We start from the raw sequence: 24709 nt of genomic DNA, 5'->3' as shown, positions 1-24709 counted from the left end.
CCCATCTTTCCCAGTCCTTCTTGATGGACCATATTTATAGTACTCCGACTGGTCCAGACCACCTCTCCCTCCCCAGCACTTTTCAGCAAGATGACGACGCCCAGACTGATCCCTCCACTTCAAAGATGATGGTCTTGTCCCTTATAAGCAGTGCCGGCCTGATCCCCTCCAAGGGCATGTCTCAGTCTGACCTCCTCAACTTTGACCAAGAGGGCATTGTCCATCCTCGAACTCGTGACTGGCCCATAGACATGTGAAGTCTGTTGTTGTTCCTCAGAAGCAGTACCCTCAAGAGGTCCACCTTCCGGAAGCTCAGACTCTGAATTAACTTTCAAGAGGAGTGGCCAGATGAGGGGAATGGAATTAAGGAGTGTATTGCTGTCAGGGAGACCTGGAACAGATGAGTTATTCAGTTAGACTATGGTGAATGATTTAGCAAACCTTAATTACAGTGCACAAACATAAATAAACATTTATGTAAATTGCATTACCTAGAAAAAATAATGGATGATGGCGAAAACGTCATATGAACACTGAGCACTAATCTCTGGTTGTCACTCTGGTCTTTTCCAATATCGTCCATTATTGATTCTAAGGTTCAGTGTTTAACGTAGGTGAGCAAACTTAACTGCAACACTTGTGTATTCCCTTAAATAGAGTATTCAAAAATTCTTGGTGTCACAAGTGTGGATGAAATATCCAAAACACCGTCTGTGGTTATTGTCATAGAAACGCTCTAATAATTTGTTTCCAGGGAAGCCTTTTTACAAATCACTCAGTGTGCATACTTTAATTCAAGCATAGCCTTGTAGAAAGCTTTCAATGCGCTTAGTTATTTTCAGCATAGTTTTCATACAATCCTTAACTGCGCATAATCCTGTCTCGCCAGTGCTTGTAGCCCAGTGTTTGTAATCAATACTGTAAAAGCCAAGAGTGCATGAGGCACGCAACACAAGCAGGTTCTCCTACCTGTCTTCTTATGGACAGTGGGACCTACTGCTCCTCTGGAATCTTCGCCGGGCATTGTCTGCATGGGGAGCTGCCAAAAACAGGTTCGGGCTCTTCGGAGTACCGGCAAAAATCCACAAGCAGCTGCGGGTGTGACCTTATTTATAGGCAGTCAGTCACAGCGATCACAACATTGCTGCGTCACTCGGAAACTAACGAAGGACAAAATGAGGAGAATGGAATTACGGGCTTTCGCGCTAGTGCATTTGTAACGCTTGCCACTTGAAGCCTTGCAACACCTGTAATACAAGGCTTGTTAAACATAGTTTGTATGCATTGGAATACAGTTAGTTCTCACAGCAAGCATCACATTAACGTTACTGTTATACTAGTCCAGTTGCACAGTCTACTTTTGGGCACATTGTCACTGGTACAGTTGCCCAGTTTACGTTTGGGCACGCCTCTGGTCCCCTTCATAATCACCAAGCATTGGGTACAGCAACAAGGGTTAACAACAAGCACATTTGGGCACACCTTTGGCCCCCTTTAAAACACCAAGCATGGGTACTACAACAAGTCTTAATTACAACAGTAACAACAAGTAATAGGAAAGTCTCACTCTCAGTGCGTGATTCTGTGTAAGTTTGCCTTAGGCAACCTGTATGCAGTGGTGCACTGCAAAGGAGGGATCATGACAGGACCTGACTATGCAACTTATGCTTATGCACACCTCCACAAGGGGTTTGACCAGAACGTTCGTGCTAGGTTGCGGACAGAATGCCCCCACCCGATCCTAGAGGACAAGGTTGCAGATACCCCGGAGGTGAATGGCAATATGAACACCTTCCACAAGAAATGTTCTTGAGACACAAAAAAAGGGTATTGATGGGGCCTGGGGTCATGCCAAAAATGCCTCCTTGATCTTACTGAGCCGCTTGCAAAGATCTTTGAGATGGTGGTGGATTCCAAGGAGTCAGGAAATGCTTTGGATAACAAGGTGTAGGCAGGGTGGGACCAACAGGCCATATGCCAAGTGGGCAAGACCTATTGTGCCATTTCATCTGAACGCAGGAAATCAGTTCTTATGCATATTGATTCAAAGGTCTCTGAATTGGCCTCTGCTGAGGTGGGTCCTATGGCCAATGGTCTTCTTTTTGGAGATCCCTTCATCAAAGACTTGAGCAAGTTTGTGAACACGTTTTCATCTTTGGATAAGGCCCAGTCCTCTCTCAAGAAAGTATTTCATTCTAACATTTTTGCCAGTGTCAAGCGATTCAGAGAATGCTTGCCATGCCTTCAATCGAGGCTTCCAATGTGATTTTGACAACCATTGCAATTCCTCTTGGCAAGATTCCAGTAGGTGCCTTCCATCCTTCCCGGTCTTGCTTCTGTATGGCAGACACTGCAGAGGCAGCTTCCATGGGGGAGCACAAGGAGGTACTCATCTTTCCATTACAGGTGAGCCTGATTTCTCCCTCTCAGGTGGTATTGGGGGGTTGGCTTCACCAGTTCTGTCACAACTGGGCTCAGATAACTCAGGGTGCGTGGGTCTTTCAGACGGTGCTGGGTTATCAGATAGAGATTTATGGCACTCCGTTGCAGTGGGTTGCTCTGCACCCTCTATCTTTTACTCTTCCAGACCAGGTGGTCATCAACAAAGAGATCCATAGTCTGTTAGCCAAAGATGCCTTCACTCCAACATGTCGTCACCCGAGGGGATTTTGCAAGCAGTCTTTTTGGTCTCCAAGGGAGGAGGGGGTCACAGATTGGTCCTCAAACTCAAGGCTTTTAATGGATGGGTGTTTTACCATAACTTTCAGACGTGGGTATTTAACTTCTCAAAGATCTTCCCAGAGAATGTGACTGGATGGTCAGGCTCGATCTGAAAGGTGCCTATCACTCCATCCCCATCTTTCCTCCTCATCGGTGATGCCTGTAGTTTAAATGGCAGAATGCTTGGTACGAATATTCTGCTCTTCCGTTTGGTCTTTCTACCGTGCTTTGGTGTTTCACCAAGGTGATGAAGCCTGTGGTGGAATTCTTGCACACTCGCTGGGTGCATCTCATTATCTGTCTGGACAATCTTCTGCTCATGGCTCAGGAATGAGACATTCTCATGTCCAATTTGAACATGCCCATTTCATTCCTTCAGCAGCTGGGGTTCCTTTTGAATGTGGAGAAGTCTTGGTTGACTCCTTCTCAGTCTATGGAGTTTCAGGGTTTCCGGATAGCAATAATGCAGTTATTGTTCTTCTCTCACAAGATCAGGGAAGTCAAAAAGGAGTTGTTGTCCAGAGAATTGTTTTCCCTAAGTCAAGTGGCTTGGAATGTGGGGCTTCTCACCTCTTCCATTCAAGCCATTTTTCGAAGTCCCCTTCATTACCAGGCGCTGCAAAAGCTCGTTTCACCACCTTCGGAATGGTCTGTCCTTTTGGAATTTGGCTCCCCTCTCTCAGGACACCAAAATTGAGAAGGAATGGTGGTTGAGCCATGTGGAAGCCTGGAATGGCAGGGTGATATTCAGTTCTCTCCGGGATGTGATCATAGAGTCGATGCGAGCAGATGGGGTTGGGAACCCATTGATGTTCAGTCTCCATGGGGGGCCGATGGTCAGAGGAGAAGCATCACCTCCATATCAGTTGTCTGGGGATCTAGTGGGTTAATCTTACTTCAGGGCTCTTCATACTTGGAACCTTTCTGAGTGCTTTCTCCTCCTAATGGACAAAGTTTTGACAGTCTGCTACATCAACTAACTGGGGGGGCACCAGATATGGCCTGCTGCAGAGATTGCCAAAGAGTTTTGGCATTTTTGCCTGCAGTGCAAGTTTTTGGTGATTGTGGAACATCTTCCAGGTCAGTCTATCATAATTGGGGATTGGAATTCCAGGTTTCTGAGGGACTCCAGTGATTGAAGGTTATTTCCTCTGTCTTTCTGAGGCTTCAATGTCTTTGCGGTCTGTGTAAGATGGACTTATTTGGGTCTCGGCTGAGCACTCAGATCCCTCAAATTTTCAGTTTGAGGCCAGACCCTCTGGCCTTGGCAACTGATGCCTTCCTTCAGGACAGGGGTGAGGGATTCATGTACACCTTTCCCCCATTCCTCATGATTCCTTGAGTGGTTGTGCAAGTGCGTCATCAGGGAGTGAATCTGATTCTGGTGACCCCTCTATAGAAAGTGCAATCCTAGTTTTCCACTCTGTTAGATCCATCCTGCAATCTTCTGGTGCAACTCCTGTTGCTGCAGGATCTTCTGACGGACCCCTTGAGCAATATGCATCCTCCGATTCTTCAGGTGTCCCAGGGCCTCATGGCATGGCATCTTTTCAGAAACGTTGTTCTGTGCCAGGTCTTTTGCAGCAGGCTGATTGGTTTGCTCTTCAATCTTGGGCCCTCCACTACACATAAGCGGTACCCTTCCGCATGGCATAGATGGGACGCTTGGTGTAACCCACAGGGTCTTGTTCCCATGGGAACTGACGTTACCCATGTAGTGAATTTCTCTTCACTTGCAGCGGTTGTCATGGCTTTTCTCTCAATGAATAATTTTCGCTCAGCCATTTCCGCCTGCCATGTTCCTGTGGACGTTAAATATGTGGGGGAACAACCTTTAGTGTGTAGGGTTATTAGAGGCACTCGGGTTTCGGCTCCTCTGTGCCATCACTATTCTCGCCTTCAGGATTGTCTTTCCAGATTTCCAGGTGTACAAAACATGTTCAAAGTGTATTTCTTACCCCAGTTTTCCTGTTGTTCCTTATTTATGTGTTGTTCAATGTCTGAGGTTTATGAGCTGGCTATTTGCTTCTGTTAGACGTGGTCTGGCAGGACAATTGTTGATTGCCTTACAGAAGCCCTTTAGCCCTGTAGCTCAAGCCTCATTAACTCAGTGGGCCGGATAGTTACTGGCAGAAGCTGGGGTGGACATGACCATCTTTGAGGAACACATGGTTCAGGGTCACATGGCCTCAAAATCTTTTGGAGTGGGCTCTTGTTTAGAGGATATTATGAAAGCAAGTGTTGGTCCTCTGATTCTATTTTCAAAGGTTTTGACTATAAAACTATTGTAAATGTTGCTTCTGTGGTGGTGGGTCAGCCTTAAACAAGCATAATCGAGCCTCCGATCCTGACAAAAAAGGAAACATTTTCAAGCATTTGCATCAAGAATTTTCAATTCTATTAAGGACACGGAGGCAAGGATTATCCCTCCCGTTACTGTGTTGTACAGATATCTACATAAGTATTGTTACTGCACCCACCCATGTTGCTTGTTGCGTGGTGTTTGTGGAGTTTACATATTTCCCTTTTTCTTGACAGGTTCTGATCAGAAGCAGAACTGAACTTTTGCGTATCTGATGAGGATCTGATGTCTGGGTCTTATTGACGATCTTCAGATCAATGGTTGAAACTGTCTGGCTCGGTGTGCCGGTTGTGCCGTTGCTGTTAGATTTGTTGAATTGTTCGAGCTTTCCATTTGCTGTTTGGGCTTGTTTGCAAAGAAAGAGAAGGAGTCCTCATGGGTTGGCCATAATATAGGGGCTGGTGTGGCCTGATGGGAAATGTAGTTTTTGTGTTTACTGTGTCCTGATTGGCTGCTGAAATGTGCAGTAAACTTATAGAAACATAACCCTCACCTTCGTGCCCTTAGAAGAATTCAAAATCCTTGAAGCAAATGCTTAAAAGTTTTTCAATCACTATTGTCTATCCGGGGAAGCTGGAAAATCCAGTGGTGTGCAGCGTCTGGTGAGTCTGGGTAGGGAGGGGTGTGAAAAGTTGATGTCTACGTCAACTCGATGTGTGGAAGACGCAGACGGTGCCCAGTGTGCATGCAGATGTTCTGTCCTGCTTGGACTTTGTTGTAGTCCACCTCACCGCATTCTGGATTTAGTAGTTTGTTAAAAAGAACAACTTGGTAGTCTGAGCATGGAAGTTTCTTGAGGGGGTTGCCCTGATGAGCAACCTGTGCCATTTGGAGAGTAACTGAGTATTTTGTATCCTGCACTTGGAATCATAAAATGCATAAGTGGGAGAGAAGAAGTGGCCACAAGGTGGCAGCAGTGACACGTGTGCTTGCACATAACTGTGGATTTTATACGAAGACTATTCATCAATACAGTCTATATTATTTATTGCGCATGGTAACGTTTATCTGCAGTACGTAATCTCCATTTTGCTCCCCTAAATTTAATTTGTACACTATATCTAAAATTGTTGACTTATCTGATCAGGAGTGCTTCAAAAGCAAAAAGTAAATTATTGTTGTCCATGGTAGGATTGGGAAGGAGGGCAGTTGAGTGATGGCCTGGTGCCTCAGGGGCCAGGCGCCTCAGGGTGGGCCGGTGCCTCAGGGTCATTTATGGGTGGTTTTTTATTAGGGCTTCTGTAAATCGGCCCATAGAGACTTACTGTCTTCCTCAGTCACCGTCAGCCTCTTGTAATGTGGCGGCAGCATCATGGGCAATCCCCTGCCATGCTGTCAAACTGAGGCTGGGGACCAGGAATTGCTCTGGCACTTCAGTCATTCTCACCTTGGCCTCCTGTCTCGTGTGGCTGGCGTGGCCCAAAAACATCATCCCACACCGGGCCATCATGTTGAGGCAATGGTCGGCATGGGGAGGGTGGGAGTAGGGTATGCAGGGGGCTGTAGGGGGACAGGTTATTTTGTGACCGTTGGTCCATTCTAAGCCCTTCTGGAGCAGCTGTGTACTTTTCCTGACCCCTGATTGAGCATGGATTCCTAAACGTCAATCTCTTGGTATAGTCATCAAACGGGACTTCCCCCCCTGGTTCTATGGACCTTTGGTAATTGACTTGAATTACTGAGATACAGCAAGCATTGAGAATTCATTTTCATTTCAATTAGATTATTAACGTTTTGCAATAACAACAGAGAGGATGGTTTGCAACCATTAAGGTTCATAAACGTCAATCCCTTGATATAGTCATCAAATGGGAATTTCCCCACTGGTTCTATGGACCTTTGGTAATTGACTTGAATTATTGAGATACAGCAAGCATTCAGAATTCATATGCATTTCAATTAGATTATTAACGTTTTGCAATAACAACAGAGAGGATGGTATGCAACCATATAGGTTTATTTTAGAATTATCAGTTCATCACAATCAACAAAGTTTGCAATGTTTAATGAAATATATCCTTACAGGGAAAATATTAAGGCATTCAAGCACTCTAAACTTAAGCAATATGAAGTACAGAATGAAAATAATGAGTGTCTAAAGAATGCAAATTATCCAAACCGAGTGTTCCATAAAGAAACCCTAGCTTAATTAAAAAATTAAAGTGTGCAGTGGATTTCTAAACGGAAAAGGAGAAAGGTGTCAGTATCATATGAACCTCAGTAGAAGTTCAGAGGAGATGGAAAGAGTGGTTAGCATGAAGCTTCACACTCCAGGAGATCGGAAAAGGTAGAAACATCTGCTCTCTTCCAAGTCAGGAAAAGGTATCTGCTCTAACTACCATGGAACACCAATTAAAAGCACAATCAAAAGTCACAGACCATTCTACAGTCCAAAGCCAATGCCGTAGTGGCATTTGCTGGTAGCTGATAATCTGCCCATTTTTTATCCCAACACAATTATGTACACGTATGCTTGTCCTTGGAGTTGCATCTTCCTGATACGCTGAGTACAGGAGACTACTTTAATTTTAATTTCTCTACTTCTGTTGCCAATGTTTCATCTTCAGGTCTCACTATCAATCTACTGGAAAATATTGAGCCTTTCCCCAGCTAGCGAGGGACTTTATAACGTACCTGCCAAAAAAGAAATAAACAGCATAGTAAAAATTTAATAATGTGTAACACTCTGCTAAGGCTACTGCTAAGATAAGTTAGGTTGAGAATCAAAATGGAGGCACATCATAAACATTATTGACTATAAGAAAGTAAGCTGTCAACATTATAATTTGAATATGCAATAAATGTAAATGCTTAAGTGTAGGAGGTTGTCTCTGTATAAACTATCTCAAAGTGAGAGATGGTGTGCACAGAGTCCAAGGGTTCCCCTTAGAAGTTCATGGTGGCAAAATTAGATAATACTAATGCTCTATTTTGTGGTAGTGTGGTCGAGCAGTAGGTTATCAGAGGGTAGTGTTAATCATTTTTTGTACACACACAGGCAATAAATGACAACACTCACTCAAAGACTTAACTCCAGGCCAATAGGTTTTTATATAGAAAAATATTCTTTTTTTAATTTATTTTAGAACCACAAGATTCAGAATTCAATACGTACATAAATTGTAAGGTACTTGGCATAGGTAAATGTGGAACTTTGAATTGAAACAGTAATGTACACAGTTTTGGCAAAAATGGCAATAAGTTATTTTAAAAGTGGACACTGCAAAAATCAACATTTCCTGGGTGAGGTAAGTAATGGTTAGTTCTTTGAAGTAAGTAAAGCACTTACAAGTTCAGTCTCTGGGGCATAGGCAGCCCACTGTTGGGGGTTCAAGTCAACCCCAAACACCCAGCACCAGTAACACAGGGCCGGTCAGGTGCAGATGTCAAAGTAGGGCCCAAATAACATAGGTGCCTAAGGAGACATGGGGTGCTCCGGTTCCAGTCTGCTAGCAGGTAAGTACCTGCATCCTCGGGGAGAAGACCGGGGGGTTTCGTAGAGCACTTGGGGATCGCAAACAGGCACACAAAATACACTCTCAGTGGCACAGGGGCGGCCAGGTGCAGTGTGCAAAGTAGAGGTCAGGTTTTAGGTAGAAATCAATGGAGAGATCCAGGGGTCACTCTGGCGGTGCAGGCAGGGCACATGAGGGCTTCTTAGGCCAGCCACCGAATGGACAAGGATGAGGGCTGTCTGCTGGTCACTCCTGCACCGGTAGTGGGTTTCTCTCAGGCCTGGGGGGCTGCAGGTGCAGTGCTGCTTCCAGGCATCGGTTTCTTTGTTACCGGGCAGTCGCAGTCAGGGGGAGCCTCTGGATTCCCTCTGAAGTCATCGCTTTGGAGGGTGCAGGGAGGTTGTCTCAGGGTGTCCACGACGTTGGAGTCACCTGGGGTCCTCTCTGCAGTGTTGTTTCTTCTGGACACGAGCCGGGGCCGTCGGGTGCAGAATGTTGGTGACTCACGCTTCCGGAGTGAGGCTGGAGTCCCTTTAATGATGGTTTCTTTGTTGCTGTTTGGACAGAGCCGCTGTCCACAGGAGTTTCTTGGTCCTTTGGTTGCAGGGCAGTCCTCTAAGTCCTCAGAGGTCACTGGTCCCACTGGATGCGTCACTGTGCAGGTTCTTTGAGTCTGGAGACAGGCTTGTAGGACTGGGGCCAAGTCAGTTGTTGTCGCCGTCGTCTCTCCTGGGCTTTCAGGTCAGCAGTCCTTCTTCTTGTTGCAGGTCATCAGGAATCTGATTTCCTGGGTTCAGGGTCGCCCCTAAATACTCAATTTAGGGGTGTGTTTAGGTCTGGGGGGCTACACCCTCTTTGTGCCTCCTTCCTGTGGGGGTGGGGGCACATCCTTAATTCTATTGGGGGGAATCCTCCAAAGCAAGATGGAGGATTTCCTAAGGCAGGGGTCACCTCAGCTCAGGACACCTTAGGGGTTGTCCTGGCTGAAGGGTGACTCCTCCTTGTTTTTCTCATTATCTCCTCCGGACTTGCCACCAAAAGTGGGGGCTGTGTCCGGGAGGCGGGCATCTCCACTAGCTGGAGTGCCCTGGGGCACTGTAACACCAGGCTTGAGCCTCTGAGGCTCACCACCAGGTGTTACAGTTTCTGCAGGGGGTGGTGTGAGGCACCTCCACCCAGTACAGGCTGTGTTCCTGGCCACAGAGTGACAAAGGCACTCACCCCATGTGCCAGAAACCCTTCTGGATGTGGCAGGCTGGCAGAAACTGGTCAGCCTAGCACTAGTAGTTGGGCTGGTATACAGGGGGCATTTCTAATATGCCCTCTGTGTGCATTTTGCAATATATCCCACACTGGCATCAGTGTGGATTTATTGTGCTGAAAAGTTTGATACCAAACTTTCCAGTATTCAGTGTAGCCATTATGGAACTGTGGAGTTCGTGTTTGGCAGACTCCCAGACCATATACTTTTTATGGCTACCCTGCACTTGGATATGGCTTAGACACTGTAGGAGCATAGTGCTCATGCAGCTATGCCCTCACTCTCTGGTATAGTGCACCCTGCCTCAGGCCTGCTAGAGGGGTGACTTACCTTTGCCACAGGCAGTGGGTTGTAGGCATGGAACTCTGAGGGGAGTGCCATGTCGACTTAGTCATTTTCTCCCACCAGCAAACACAAGCTGTGAGGCAGTGTGCATGTGCTGAGTGAGGGGTCCCCAGGTGGCATAATACATGATGCAGCCCTTAGAGACCTTCCCTGGCCACAGGGCCCTTGATACCAGGAGTACCATTTACAAGGGACTTATCTGTGTGCCAGGACTGTGCCAATTATAGAGACAAAGGTATAGTTTAGGGAAAGAACACTGGTGCTGGGGCCTCGTTAGCAGGGTCCAAGCACACTTTCAATCATAATTAGCATCAAGAAAAAGGCAAAAAGTTAGCGGGTAACTATGTCAGCAGTGGCATTTTCCTATAATAAGTTATTTATTCACTCCAATACAAATACATATGAGTTATAAATGTTTATCTACGATAGTGAATAAAGGTGAAAAAAACATTTTAATGAGTTAAGGCACATGTTTAATATTTGGATTATATATGGTAATAGATGAATATAGTATATGTAGAGGGTGGAGTTTAAATGACGCTGCTCTAATCCCCCCACCGATGACTACGATAGCAATTACAAAAAATAAAAATCTTTCCCTTTTGAGAACATGTCAAATGTTTGTTGTTTTCAACATCTTGCATTTAGAGTTCTCAAGTTCTAGAGTTCTCAACGTAGAGCTTATACTGATGGACCTCTAGTTCTATTTCATCCCTCTTTCTCTAGTCCCCTTTTCACCAAGCACCTTCTTTGATCTCATGTACATGAATCTATTAAACATAGCAAACAAACAAATCAAACTTATATAAATAATTCTTATAGCCTCAATATTGCACCCACACGCCCGCTACTTAGATTGCTAAACCAATCACCTACAACAGCAAATTCCCTTCCAATTGCTTTACAGGCACCAGTAGCTTCAAACTACTTCAACTCATGCTTCAGATCAGTGATGTTCCTCACAAACCCTCTTATCTCCTCGCCCTTAACAGGTATTTAGGTAGAATATTGCTGGACTTTCAACATCTTACAAACTATGCCTCCTTTTGCGAGCAAAATAGCTAAAACATGGTGCTTCTGTAAGATCTTAGACCTAATGGCAGTCATTTCAGTATCAATAGCTAACAATGATCCAGCAGTAGTAGTTGCTAATTTATCCATTATAGTAGAAAGCTTTATAATCTTCAAATCATTCAGAACAACCTCCACAGATGGAATAATTTCTCAAAATATATCCCTTACTGTTTCGGATGCACTACTACTACATTTCAGCCTAGCAGGCAAATTCCCTCCATGCTCCTCTATCTTTTCCACTTGATAAATCTTTGGAAAAACTGCAACCAAGTAGCAAGTATCAGACCAACCTCTGGGTAAAGTAAAATTTGTATTTGGGCTGCACACGTAATACACTCCTGAAATTACAGGATATTTTCCTCCTATAATCTTCTCAGTGTTTCTCCCTACCTCAGACATGGGTTTACACTTACTTTCTCCCATAAATGTAGGATGAACCACATTTTGTCTTCTTTACACACATAACTTTTCCTGATGTTGCCAATCCAAGGTCAAGGTAGGTTGAATTCCCATTAACTTATGTTTGATCTCCTCGGTTGCCCACTTATCCTTTCCAAAATCCCTTCCCATTTCTGTCCTTTCCTCAGTCACCCTTCTCCTATCCTCTAAGTTGTCAATACATTTATTTTCTTCAGAGTTCATGGAACAGGTTGAATATTTTCTGTGTTGTCTGTGGACATAAGCAGTGTCAAACCTAGTTATGGATCTACAGAAGCTCCATAGTCTCCATCTCCTTTGCATTAGGGTGTAGGTTTAAACACGTGTACATGGATACTTCTGAGAAAACTAGATCGTAATTGGAAAAGTAATACTCAAAGTGACCCTGTCAATACTGAAGTCTAAGCAAAATACTTCAAGTAATACCATAAGTGAGAAGGACATGAGGATAGGTAATACCCTCAGCTACTGAAGCAGGCAATTGAGAGCAAACGTAGCAATTCTTTGCACCCATGTTGTCAATGCATTTCATAAAGCAACTTAAAAAATCAATTTGAAAAGGAATCTCCCTTGGAAGCTTCCTTGTGTAGCAACCTAAAAATTGTAATTCTGCAAACCTCTTACAGCAGTACTCAGTTCAATTGGTAGAGGCATGGACCTAATAGGATCATTACATGTTTGGGAACCTAACATTTTAAGCAAAGCAGTTAGCACTCTAATGGCAACAATTGATATATCCCTGCTGGCAGTAGCCTATGTTTGTCAAAGTTATGAGTATTCATGACTTCACTACAATCAGACCGTTGAGTAGAAATAGCAGCAGGCAGATTTATCATTTGCAAAGACAAAACGGAAGTTGATAATGTAATAAATTGTCTTTTATATACAGCAGCCTTCATAAGACATCCCTAGCCCTACTCTGTCTTCTACCAGAATGACATACCTACTTCCTCAGCATCCTTGGCCTTAGGGACTCTTCTTAATTCAACAAACTGAAGTTCAAGGGAAATGTCAAAGTTCAGTTAGCAGAACTTATTTTGTTGTTTAGGTCATTTGATAATAAAATCCATATAGAGCAATTTTGTATGGCACAGTTCAGGTTCATGGTGACTCTGTTAGCATTGTACTGTTGTCAACCTAAGAGTAAGGAACTCAGACAATGTCACTGTTTTTGTAGTAAGCCCATTCAGGAACCGAATACCTTCAGAAAGGCATCCGGGCCCTTCTTGACCACCTTAGCACTGACTGTTCATCTTCACTCTCACTTTCCCCACTGTTTCCCACTACTTGGGGTATTCGTTCAGCCAACAGGCTTGGCCTCACATTTCCATGCCATTTCAACCACACACAACTGTCTCAGTTTCTGCTAGTCACACTACTCAGCCATTTGCCAGGATCAGGGTTGGTATCCAACTGCGGCAATGGCCAGATTTCTTAATTTGCCCAACTTTGATCATAGCTGTATCAGGGTTGGTTTGCTTCTCTTTGGTCTTGTGTTCCCTTGGGACCTCGGTGCGTCAATGGACTGCAGGGCTCTCTATCACACTCTCGAGCCCCTCTGGTCCTTCAGAATGCCCAACAGTCCCTGGTGGGATCTCAATGACAGGCACAGTTATCTCGTCTAGAGGGCAAGCCACTCACTGGGTTTCAGAATTATGTACACAGTGAGGCAGACCTCCATACCTAACGCCTGTATTTGTCACTAATATGACCTGGAACTGGCCCTTCCATCTCAGCTCCAGACATGTCTTACACATGCTTCTTCACCAGTATCCAGTCCCCAGGATTAAGATCATGGTACTCTTCTTGATTTGAGAAGGCAGTGGCAGCATTAACCTGGTAAGACACAAAATGTACCACTTCAGCAGGTCCTTTACAGTAGTCAAGACTCATATAATCTGTGATGTTCACAAGCACATTTTCAGACACAGCAGGCAGTCTCATAGCTCTCCCTATGATGATCTCATGGGGTGACAGTCCTGTCCTCCTGTCAGACACACAGCAAACACTCATCAGCACCAAAGACAAAGCTTCCAGCCATTTCAAAGAAGTAGACACACACACTTTCACACACCGCGCCTTTAACGTTCCATTGACATACTTGACTATTCCAGAAGCTTCTCGTTGGTAACCACAGTGTAGCCTCTGTTCCTCCTGCAAAGCTGCGCTCAACAGTTTCAGGTCCTCATTGTTGAAAAGAGTCCCTCAGTCTGATTCTAGAGAAGTTGTGAACCCAAACTGAGGTATTAATTCACTCAACAACAACTTTGCCACAGTACGTCTGACATTCTTCTTGGTAGGGTATGCTTTCACCCAATGGGAGAAAATACACATAATAATCAGGATGTACCTCAGCCCGTTACACACAGGCATCTTGATAATGTCCATTTGCATCATGTTGAAGGGACCTCCTGATCTACCTATTTTATTCATTGTCATGGGGTCCTCCTTCTATCTTCTGACACACAACACCCCAATGACAAAAACTCTCAGCCATCAGTCTGAATCAAAGATTAAACAAATTTTGTCTGAACGGTCTCACCTTTGCATCTCTTACCATATGGGGAGGACCATGAAGTGCCTAGTCATCGGAGACAACAAACTATCAGACAGCACTGGTCTCCATCATCAGATACCCAAATATAATATTTGATCCTTATAAAACTAGCTTTAAATAAACCCTGTTGCTCTGCATTTGGTACTTCTTCTTGCAACCTCTTAACTTCTCTTCAGGTATCAGCCACCGACAACAGAAGATTTAAGTTGTTCTAATTTTCAGATTCATTTACATATTCTCCATTGATGGTATGGGACCCATGAGCACAATACCGGGTGACCTAGTCAACATAATGGTTGCTGACTGTCACGTAGCCATTGCCTCTTCTGTGTGCTGCACACGTAACCACAGCAATTTCTTGAGCCAACTGCAAAGCCTCCAACAGTCTCATGACATATTCCTCTTTGGGGATCCTGATGATGTCATAAATCCCCTCTGTGACCATTATTGTCCAAAGGCATGGAACAAATTACAGCTGATCTGAAACACATCAGGCTGTAGTAAGGAAGACTGATTCAGCCACTTGTGGGGAGGTCATACTTTGGAGCCAGGAGGCTTCCACTACTCCCTCAACAGTACAGGCTGCATACACAGTTTCCCCATCACCTCTCAAACAAGAGCGAAATCACACTCTGCCAGAGGCTCCTTTTTAAAATCTGGTTTCCGCTTGGTGCGTGATTGTGTGAAATCCAAACAGTCATGCTCGACTTCCCTGCCATCATCTCATTTTCAGGCAATGGCAACAATGCATTTGGTTTAAGAGAAGAACATCTTTTCAAGGTAATGTTTTCAGCTGCCAGAATTATTTGTTTATATCGTGGGGACGGATATTAATCAAGTGCTGTGTTCTGGTGCAAGTCAGTAGGATCTCCACAGAATCCAGGACCATCACTGTAAGAGGATATCCCATGACTATGCTTTCACATCATTCAATACTGACACATACCGCTGTGACTGCTTGAGGTTAAGCCAGATATTCCTTCTGGTACAGGGTCCAGAGTAGCAAAAAAATAAGCCACAGGTCTTCAAAAAAACACAGAGAGCGCACCCCTCCCTCTTGCTGCAGAAAAGTGTAAAAGCTTTATTATAATTAGGCATTTCCAGTGCAGGGACATGACAGGGACATTCTTGCAGCTTTAGAAATGCGATCAAGCAATTATTGTCCTATGTTAGCGGATCTGGCACATCCTTGTATGTCAGCCTCTGTAAAAGAAGAAAATCTCTCTTGTGACAGCTTACTTGCTCACTTACGAATGTGGTGTCCCAGATACAGGACTTTCTTCTGACAATATTGTAATTTACTCAGGTATACTTTATGTTTATTCTCAGCCTAGTAGTTCAACAAAACAACAGTGCCCTGTCTACAGGTCTCTTGCGTGTCCGATGCAACCAGAAGGTTGCCAGTGTACTGAACAAGGACTAAATTGCAGGGCATTACCAGGGACTCAAGATTCTTCTTGAGTGTCTGATTTAAGATTGAGGGGCTCTCTTTATACCCCTATAGCACTTGGCATCATTCCAACACTCTATTTTGAAACTGGAAGGAAAAGAGGAACTGACTGTCCTCTTGTAAGTGGATTGAAAAAAAGGCGTGGCACAAATCAGTCACAGTGAACCACTCAGCCTCACATGGAATCTGGAATAAAATCACAGCTGGATTCGGAAGTACAGGACAATGAGGAATGACAATATTATTAATTTTTCTCAGGTCCTGCACAGTTCCATATTGACCAATCAGTTTCTGCAGGCCATGAAGGGTGAGTTGCATTGACTCCTCATTATTTATTTCAAAATGCCTTGCTTAATCATCATCTTAATCACTGAGCTACAGTTTCAGACTATAGATTGTACGGAGGTGTTCGAGGATACTCAGCATTAGGTGTAGTGGTTATTCAAACAGTCTCAACTCCTTTTATGAGACCATTATCTTTACTCGAAAAGTCCCAGACTTCAGGTTTCACCGTATCATTAAGTTCTGGTGGTAGGTTAAGGGATACAGTCCAAAGACTGTCCCTTGTCTAGCCAACTTAAAATCCACTTCCGCATCATGGGTTTGAAAATCAACACTACTTGGGTATAGTAAATGGTACAATTTAACTTGAATAATAGATTGTATACCAAAAGATTTAGGGAACTGGAGTCACACGCTTCAAATTGGTGATCTTCTTCAAACGACTGAGAGAAACCTTTTTGTGAGAGTTTAGTAATCTGTTTATTAGCAACTCCTACAACTTGGATTTTTTTTTCCAAGGGGGTTAGATTTGTCACTTTTCAGCAGTGGAATGGGTAGCAGCTGTGTTGATCAACAATGACACTGGGTGGCCATTTACCTCACCTTCTACGAATGGACTACTGTGGTCTACCTCCAGCACTGCGCCAAGTATGGAATTTTCCTCCCCCCTCGAGCACTATAATTGTGACTGTAACCTTCCAAAGAATCAAAAAAGGGGGAACTTTTGAAATTAGTTCAGATTATGGAAAGAGTTCTGATCCATTTTTGGGTCTGGGTTTGCAGTGAACCTAGGATTGCTAATATTCTATTGGGGCATTGGGATTTGAAGAATTTGCATCACTGGAATATGAAGCATGTTAGGAATTCGTATTCTCAGCATTTCTAAAATCCCAGTACTCAGGTCAATCAGACCTCCACAACATCTACCCTGTGGAGCACCATTTCCAACCAGCATCATATGTCTTCCTTGTGAGTACCCCACTCATTGCATTCCAACCACATTGCCTACATGCAGCTGATTCTGACCACCCTTTTGCACCAGCTTGATCTGGGCTAACATGAATTTCTCCTTCAGTCGCTTCTGTTTTATCTCCAACTCATCACTACAATAGTTAGCATATCTCAGGATCTCACCAATAGACTTGTTCTGCCAACAAATCCAACGCTGTTGAATCATCATACTGATCTCAGGTCGTAATCCAATTATGAATTTTGACACAAAACTTCCCATTGCCTTGCCTTCTGGATTCTCCAATCCACTGTGCTGTTTAAACACTTTTAACAATCTCTCATAATAAGCATGCACCATGTCTTTAGGTCCTGTGTGGTTTTCAATTTTCACCCAATCAATATCTTTCACAGGCACCTTCTTTTTCAGGAACGTAGTCATTTACTTATACTATTTTATCACTTCAGGTGAAGGTGCATGCATTATCGAGTTCCTGTAAGGCTACTTCTCTGGCCACTGAATAGACACTTTACATTCAGTCCATAAATCACTTGGCACCACAATGTCAAAAGGGTATTCAAATTCACCCACAACACCTGCAAGATTTTAACAAACCTGTCAGCTTGTGTGTACCTTTGAAATGGATTCTCTCAACTTCAGAAAGTCATCCATGAATGCTACAAGATCATAGCACATAGCCTTCACTTGGCACCTTCCTCCGTGTTAAGTTCTGTACTCCTTCTTCATCTGGTAGATCCAGGAGTGATTCTCCTCTTTGTTCTGTGGAATATATATGACCCTCAATTTCTTCTGATATTTCTCTTTGGCCTACTTTTCCAAGACACTCCACTTTTGTCTGCTTCCAATCAGTTCTCTTATTTGCAATTTCATCCCTGGCATTCTCATGCTCATCATTGCCTCATCATCAAAGTGAACACAAAAGCTTCTCTGTAAGGACTTATTCTTGTTGAGTTCTATGTCATACAGCCGGGCTAAGTCTGAGAGTCTGTCATGAGCATGTCTGTACGTGTGAAACATCAAGATTGCCTGAAATCAGTTTGTCCAGTTCTAGTCTTGACCTGATCACTTCAACAGGCTCTCTCTCTGTTATTCGGCTTTCTCCCTTGGCTCTACAACCTCACTGTCAGAAATTGGGTTTCTGGTTGGTTAGGAGATGCACCTAAGCAAAGCAAAACCCACCACTTTAGTCAGGGCAAGTAAGTTACACACCAAGGATAACCAGTGCTCACCGTCTGGTAGCTTGGCCAAGAGCAGGCAATGTGTAGAGCATCTGTGCAAGACACTCACACAGCAACACAATGAAGCCACCACAAATGAGACTCCACACAGGATTATATATAAATAGAATGTTAAATTATACATCCAAAAAGACCAAAAACAACATGAACCTTAAATAACATTGAATTATTCGGCTAGTACTCATTGTCCTCCTCATCCAGGGCTAAAACCACATACATCATTGCAGATTGTTAGAGTGAATCACAAAAATTTTAGTAAAACAAAGAGCACACCCACCGGGTGAGCAGTGGGCACGCCCACACCACTTTGTATCCCATTCTCTGAGGGCGACCAAAGTCACTGGTGCCGTCTAGACCTCTTGGTTGCCAAGGCAATGCGGCTCTATTGGGGAATGTGGCTCGGTGACTCAGTGCACCCGATCAATGCAGCATGGGTCAAAAAGGGGGCACTTTGGTCCCAGGGGCCACACTTAGGCCCTTATTTATACTCTCTTTGCGCTGAATTAGCGTAATTCTTTTTACACTAATTCAGCGCACACCTAACTCCATATTTATACTTTGGCGCCAGACACGTCTAGGGCCAAAGTTATGAAGTTAACATCGTTTTACGGATGGGAAAACCTACCTTGCATCAATGAGATGCAAGATAGGCATTCCTGTCCAGAAAAGGAGAATATGGCCTTTGCACCATATTTATCCCCCCGTGCTAACATCCAGCACGGGATGGGAGTCTTAAATAATGGCACTAAGCTTGCTTAGTGCCATTATTTAACGCCTGGGTATGTGCAGGCGTAAGGGGACCTGTAGGCATATTTCCATAGTTAGAGTCCATGGAAAGTGCCCACAGGTGCCCTTCCCTGGCCCCAGAGACACCCCCTCCCACCCCTGCCCACACCAGGAGAAGACCTAAGGATGGGGGACCCATCCCAGGTAAGTCCCAGTAAGTATATATCTTTTTTTATCCAACACAGCTCGGGCCCTGACTTGGGGCCCCCTGCACGGCGCTGGCCCCAATAGCCAGGCCCAAGGGCCATTTGTCCCCTGGGCATGGCCATTGGAGTGGTAGGCATGGCTCCTGTCTTAACTAAGACAGGAGCCATGTCCATGGGGGTTGGGAGCCAGAAAATGGCGCTACACTACTTAGAGGCAAATTTTCTCCCTCTGAACAGAGTAGCACCATAATTCAGCGCACACACCCCAGTTTCCCCAACGCCTCCCCAGCCCTGTTAGCGTCCTTTCCAAGGACGCTGACAGGGCATTAGCGTCAGCTAGCGCCATTCCATAAATATGGCGCCAGGCCGGCATCTTGAAATGGAGCTAGCCGGCGCTATACTTTTTCACGCAAAACTGTGCTAACCCAGTTTTGCGTGAAAAAGTATAAATCTGCCCCTTACTCTTTAGAGCACTGAGGAGTTGAGCCACCGGAGGACCAGTCTGACTAGGATGGTACCAGTCCTTGATGAGGCACATGTCCTGGCGATGCAGTGAACACGCACCTCTCAACAAAGAAACACTGGTGTATCAGCCACTCACTGACTGGGAAAACACCTCGTTGCTGGACTCACCAGTTACAGAGTCCCACAACAGGGGCAGAAAGAGGGAATCTTTTATGGCCCTGAGATTCTGCCAACAGGGGGGTGGCAACAAGCCCTTTGAGAACACTTGGGAGCACAAAGGGAGCAGCAGGCAGTATGCCAGCACATAGTCAGGTTGCAGAGTGGCTGTCGCCCCAGCAGCCCAGCAGTCGTCAGGCTAGCACAACAAAACAGGCAGTACAAATGGCCATGTGCAGAATCTACAGCCAGCAGCGTCTGGTTACAAGTCCCACGCAGTGTCTAAAAACATGGGGTTAGAGACCCAGTACTTATACTTAAATATGGCATTTTGTGACACTGGGGTATTAAACACTATTCTTTCTCCAGGGTTACTGTTTGGAATACATTGCAGCAAGTTACAAATGGATATAGGAGAATTTCGAGGTATTAGGACAATTTTCTCTATTGTGGTCACTCCCACTGCGCCTAATGTTAAGACATTGAGGCATTATTCAGTGGGGCAGTCATGGTAAGGATTAAGGGTAATTCCCCTGATGCTCCTAAAGTCATGGGAATAGGGACAGCATTTTGAGGGGTTGTCATGGTCGGAACTGCTAAAGATTTCGTTGTTCCGCCAGATGACTTTGGATTATGCATTGGAACAGCAAGAACAACTGCAACAGAGACAGTTATCAAACCCAGGCCATTTGCAACCAGAGAGTTTGGAGGGGCATGAATCAAAGACGTTTCTCCTGTTGGAACCTGATTGAGGTGGAATCAGCAGCACTACCACTTGTAGCAGCACCAGTTGAACTGTCAGATGGGGTAGCATTAAAAGATGGTGGAAAAAGAGGACAACAATATGTCCAAAAAGTCATCACTAGAATCAATATCATCGCCAGAATCCTCAAACGCATCTGTCTTTTTCTCTCCCTTCATCTTTTTCTGTTTTCTGGGGCTCTTTATTTGTCAGTGTGGGATATAGCCTAGCTCCCTCAGCTACCCCTGTTTGCCACTTCAGCGGCTCTGCATTCTATTTAGCATCAGTATAACTAGGCACTGCTATCTTAGCTTTATTCTGATATTTATACTCCTCTTTAGCGTGTGCAGCACTCTACCAAGCATTAAAGACCTCATATTGTGCTGGTCTATGGAGAGGTTTCATAAAATATTCCCCTTTGATACTTAAAAAGTCTCATATTAAATGTGGCATAGTGTGGAAATCTCAATGCACCTTCATTCTTGGTAATCTTGTACCATTGACAAAGCCACAATAACATATGGAGCCCCACAGTTGTCACCAAATAATGACCTGGTATACCTTCCTCTGGAGCTTCTTCATCCCCATGGACAGGACCTCACCGATCATCAATTCTCTTAGTGCCTTGAAAACTTTCATGATCACAACCATATGTCAAGCATAAATGCTTGCCTATTCATCCTGAGTCACAATTTAGTTAAACTCAGCACTTCCATCCTATCACAGAGGGTCTTCTATCTCCGTGGATCTATCCCAGTGCAATACGTGATGATGTCTCAACCAATCCCAGCGTGGAGCTTACACCAACCAGCCTACCCCAGTGCAAAACTCTGTCACCATCCTCACTCCTTGCAGTGGTTCATTCTCCTTTAAAATTTACACCACAAAGCAAGCACAATTAACAAATATATTTTGTCTGCCCCACTAAAGAAATTCAAAGTAACCATTCATACAAGAATAACTGGATAAGAGTTTCCAAACTTCACACATACTGATGAAATCTCGACCAGCGGGATATCACCCTGACCAATATAGTTTCACCTCTGCACAAGGAGGATCTACATACATCAGTCACTAATACTTCACTCATGAGAATTGGTTACAGTCCCTATCTCAGTAGTGCAGTCAATGGTACCTCATGAATCAACACCACAAAACTGAGTAGACAAGTTTAAGAACAATAACTTTACCTATCCCGGGGTCTTAGACCACTCTTTAGATCTGATAACAACTTCAAATGCTCAGCATCAAGCGCATACACATACAACAACAACTTTAAACCACAACGTCACCAAAACACAATTCACTCACTATTTCTTACACAATACTGTAAGCTCAACATGACAACTGCAATGCACAACCCTATTGATACTCACTCCTCAGCTGCCTAGAACTCCTCCAGAACTGCTGAATCGCTGCTGATATTCTGAACTGGGCCATTGGATTAGGTGCATGGACTGGGCTTGAGTAACTCCAGCTTCCCTCCAGATATTCTGTCTCGCTACACTTCAGTGACTAACCATCCTCTGACTGCTACCACTTGATCAAGCAGAGATTTATAAACCTGTCTCTTTGTATAGACATCAAACAGAATCCCCCACTGGTCGTAGGGACCTTTGGTTGTCGATTTGAAGTGTTGAGGGAGAGCAAGCATTCTGAATTAATTTGCGTTACAATACAGTTTTGCAATAATGTCAGCGGACGGTATGAAACTATAAAGATTCATTTTAGAATATTAGTTCATCACAATCAGCAAAGTTGGCAAGGGTTAATGAAATATATCTTTACAGGGAAAATATTAAGGCATTCAAGCACTCTTAATTTAAGTATTATGAAGTACAGAATGCAAATAATCAATATTTTTATTTAAACCGAGTGTTCAATAAAGAAACTAAGCCTAGCTAAATTAAGAAGTGAAAGTGCGAAGGGGACTTCTAAAGGGGAAAGGAGGACATTGTCAGCATCATATTAACCTTTGTAGAGCTTTAGAGGAGACAGTAAGAGTGTTATCATGAAACTTCACACTCAGTGAAATCAGAAAAAGTGCTGTTTCTTTTGCATGTCGGGCTTTTTGCTTCCTGCTGGGAGGTACTGCTGGGAGTGCCGACTCTGCCTGAGAAGCCTGGAGCTTAAATTAGTGAGCTGTTGGCCATGAGCCATAACAACGTCATAACAAGGTCGTAACATAGCGTGGCTGGAGTCCGAGAGCTGCCGGAGGTAGCTGCGGGGGACACATTCCCTGCCATTATTGGGCACTTTTGGTCCACGATTGGTTTGCGACTGAGACCTCTGGCGTGCTGGCTGGCTTTTCTCATCTAACCTCCCTGGCGCCTCAGCTTGCTGTGTTTTCATGCCACAGCTACTGTGCTCACTCACCCGGGGAGCCGAGTGAGTTAGAGGCATGTGGCAGGATGGTGGTCAGCGACCGGTGAGCTGTTCCTGCTGGGTGAGAGTCTTAGAACCAGCCTAAGCCGCAGCCCGTGCCCCAGCCCTAGACCTAGGCAGGACAAGCAGTTTTTTATTCTGCCCTTTTCGGGCTCCTTTGAGACTGAGGCTGACATTCAAGGATTAGACTGAGGTTATTTATTTACCATTATCTTTGGTTATTTACCACTATTCACTGCTTCTGGCTGTTTGCGGTTTGAGGACGAACTGCACTGGGAGAACTGCGCTGAACCATGATGAGGGCTAAAGGCTATGGACATGCACCTCCCTGCCTTCGCTTTTTGGTTAGGCTTGTGGCCTGTGATTGTGTACTGTGGGTTGAGGCGGTGGATACTTGCCTCAGCTTCAGCCAAGGGATGGAGATAAGTGGCTTACATTGTTATATGTATAGCGCTACGGCAACACTATAGTAATATAGTATCGTGGGATTAGTCCAGTCCAACCAGTTCTTGGCTACCAGCAATAGATAACTATAAGGCTGTAAAGCTGTAAGGCTGACTGAGTTGCTTGATATTGCTTGGATTCATCTGGGATCACAGTTTCTTCAAATTTCCCATACCCCCACCCCACAGATTTCTCACATATGCATCTGCCGAGAAGGAGAAGAGGAGAAGGGGTTTGCTGTCCAGTTCTAGTCTAATCTGCTCTAATCAATATGGGGAAATGCAAGAGCACTATGGCCACCCCTCAAAGCACAGAGACTACTATTGACGGGTTCTTGAAACAAGCTGCTGGAGTTATTTCTATGGAAATTGAGTTGGGTGAACGCCGTCTATCACTTTCTTCTCCCCCCACTATCCACCATGGGCTTTCTTCGCCCCCCGAGACACCTACTCTCGATCCAATAGACAATGGTACAACCCATGTGGCTTTGCACTGGATTATTACCCTAAAGATTGCTACACCACTGGAGACCTCACTGCTATGTCCCTAGGGGAACTATCTACTCTTACTAGAAGTAAGGCAGTGAAAAGAAAAGGAACAGCAGTTAGCATGAAACCTAAAAGATCTCGTACTGTTACTACTAACTTGACACAGGCCTCGGGAATCGACCTGTTGGTATCCAACATTGATTCAGGTTGACATAATTACCCATTGGGTGACCTTAAAGTCTTCCTGATATATCTACTAACTAATGAACTTGATCCTATTTACATTAGACTGGGAAAAATTGAAGCAAAACTTTCTGCTCTGGCTTCACCCCCTTCCCCTCTCCAACAAATAGAGGGACTTCGTACTTCTGCCCATCAACCATAAGGTACCAGATCCCCTCCCTCGTGACCCTCACCTCCTCCTGCTTCTCAGGTGAAGGGGATGGAATATGTAGCAGAATATGTGGCTGAGAGTAGCCAGGTTGTTGTCCCTGGCAAGTACTCGAAAACAATCATGTCCAAAACGTAGATAAAAAATCCTCCCTGACCGCCCCCACTAGAACCTCAAGGGCACCTCACAGGGAAATGGAGCAGCAACCAAAGGCCAGTTATCTGTGACGCAACAAAGGTCCTCAAAGAGTGACTTTTCGAAGCAGAGTGTTACTTTTTGTTGCTTTCCACAACTTCCTGCGAAATATACCCATTACACCTTGGTCTTGAAAAATGTATCAACCTTCTCTGGTTCAAGCCACAAGGATTTTTTCACCTTAAAGAATAAAGTGATCTTTGGATCCAAAATAAGGCTGGTTGGTGTCACGATTTACCAGCAGAAATACTGATGGTCAGAAAAACTCCCTTATTGAGTCTTGGCACTAAGGAAACAAAGGGGGACTGTGTGATAGTAAACTTTAGATCTCCAAGGATGGTAAAGTCACTTTTGCGCT

At 44.5% G+C, this 24709-nt stretch overlaps 1 protein-coding gene across 1 annotated transcript in view; it reads left to right on the top strand.

The window, feature by feature from the left end:
- Positions 1 to 24709, top strand: part of LOC138293036 (flavin-containing monooxygenase 3-like) — a 360876-nt gene that overhangs the window by 324465 nt on the left and 11702 nt on the right. The window lies entirely within an intron of this gene.

This window comes from Pleurodeles waltl, chromosome 4_2, assembly GCF_031143425.1.
Source record: "Pleurodeles waltl isolate 20211129_DDA chromosome 4_2, aPleWal1.hap1.20221129, whole genome shotgun sequence".
Taxonomy (NCBI): Eukaryota; Metazoa; Chordata; class Amphibia; order Caudata; family Salamandridae; genus Pleurodeles; species Pleurodeles waltl.
The sequence above is the reverse complement of the archived record's forward strand: the minus strand, read 5'-3'. Positions and strand labels throughout refer to the sequence as shown.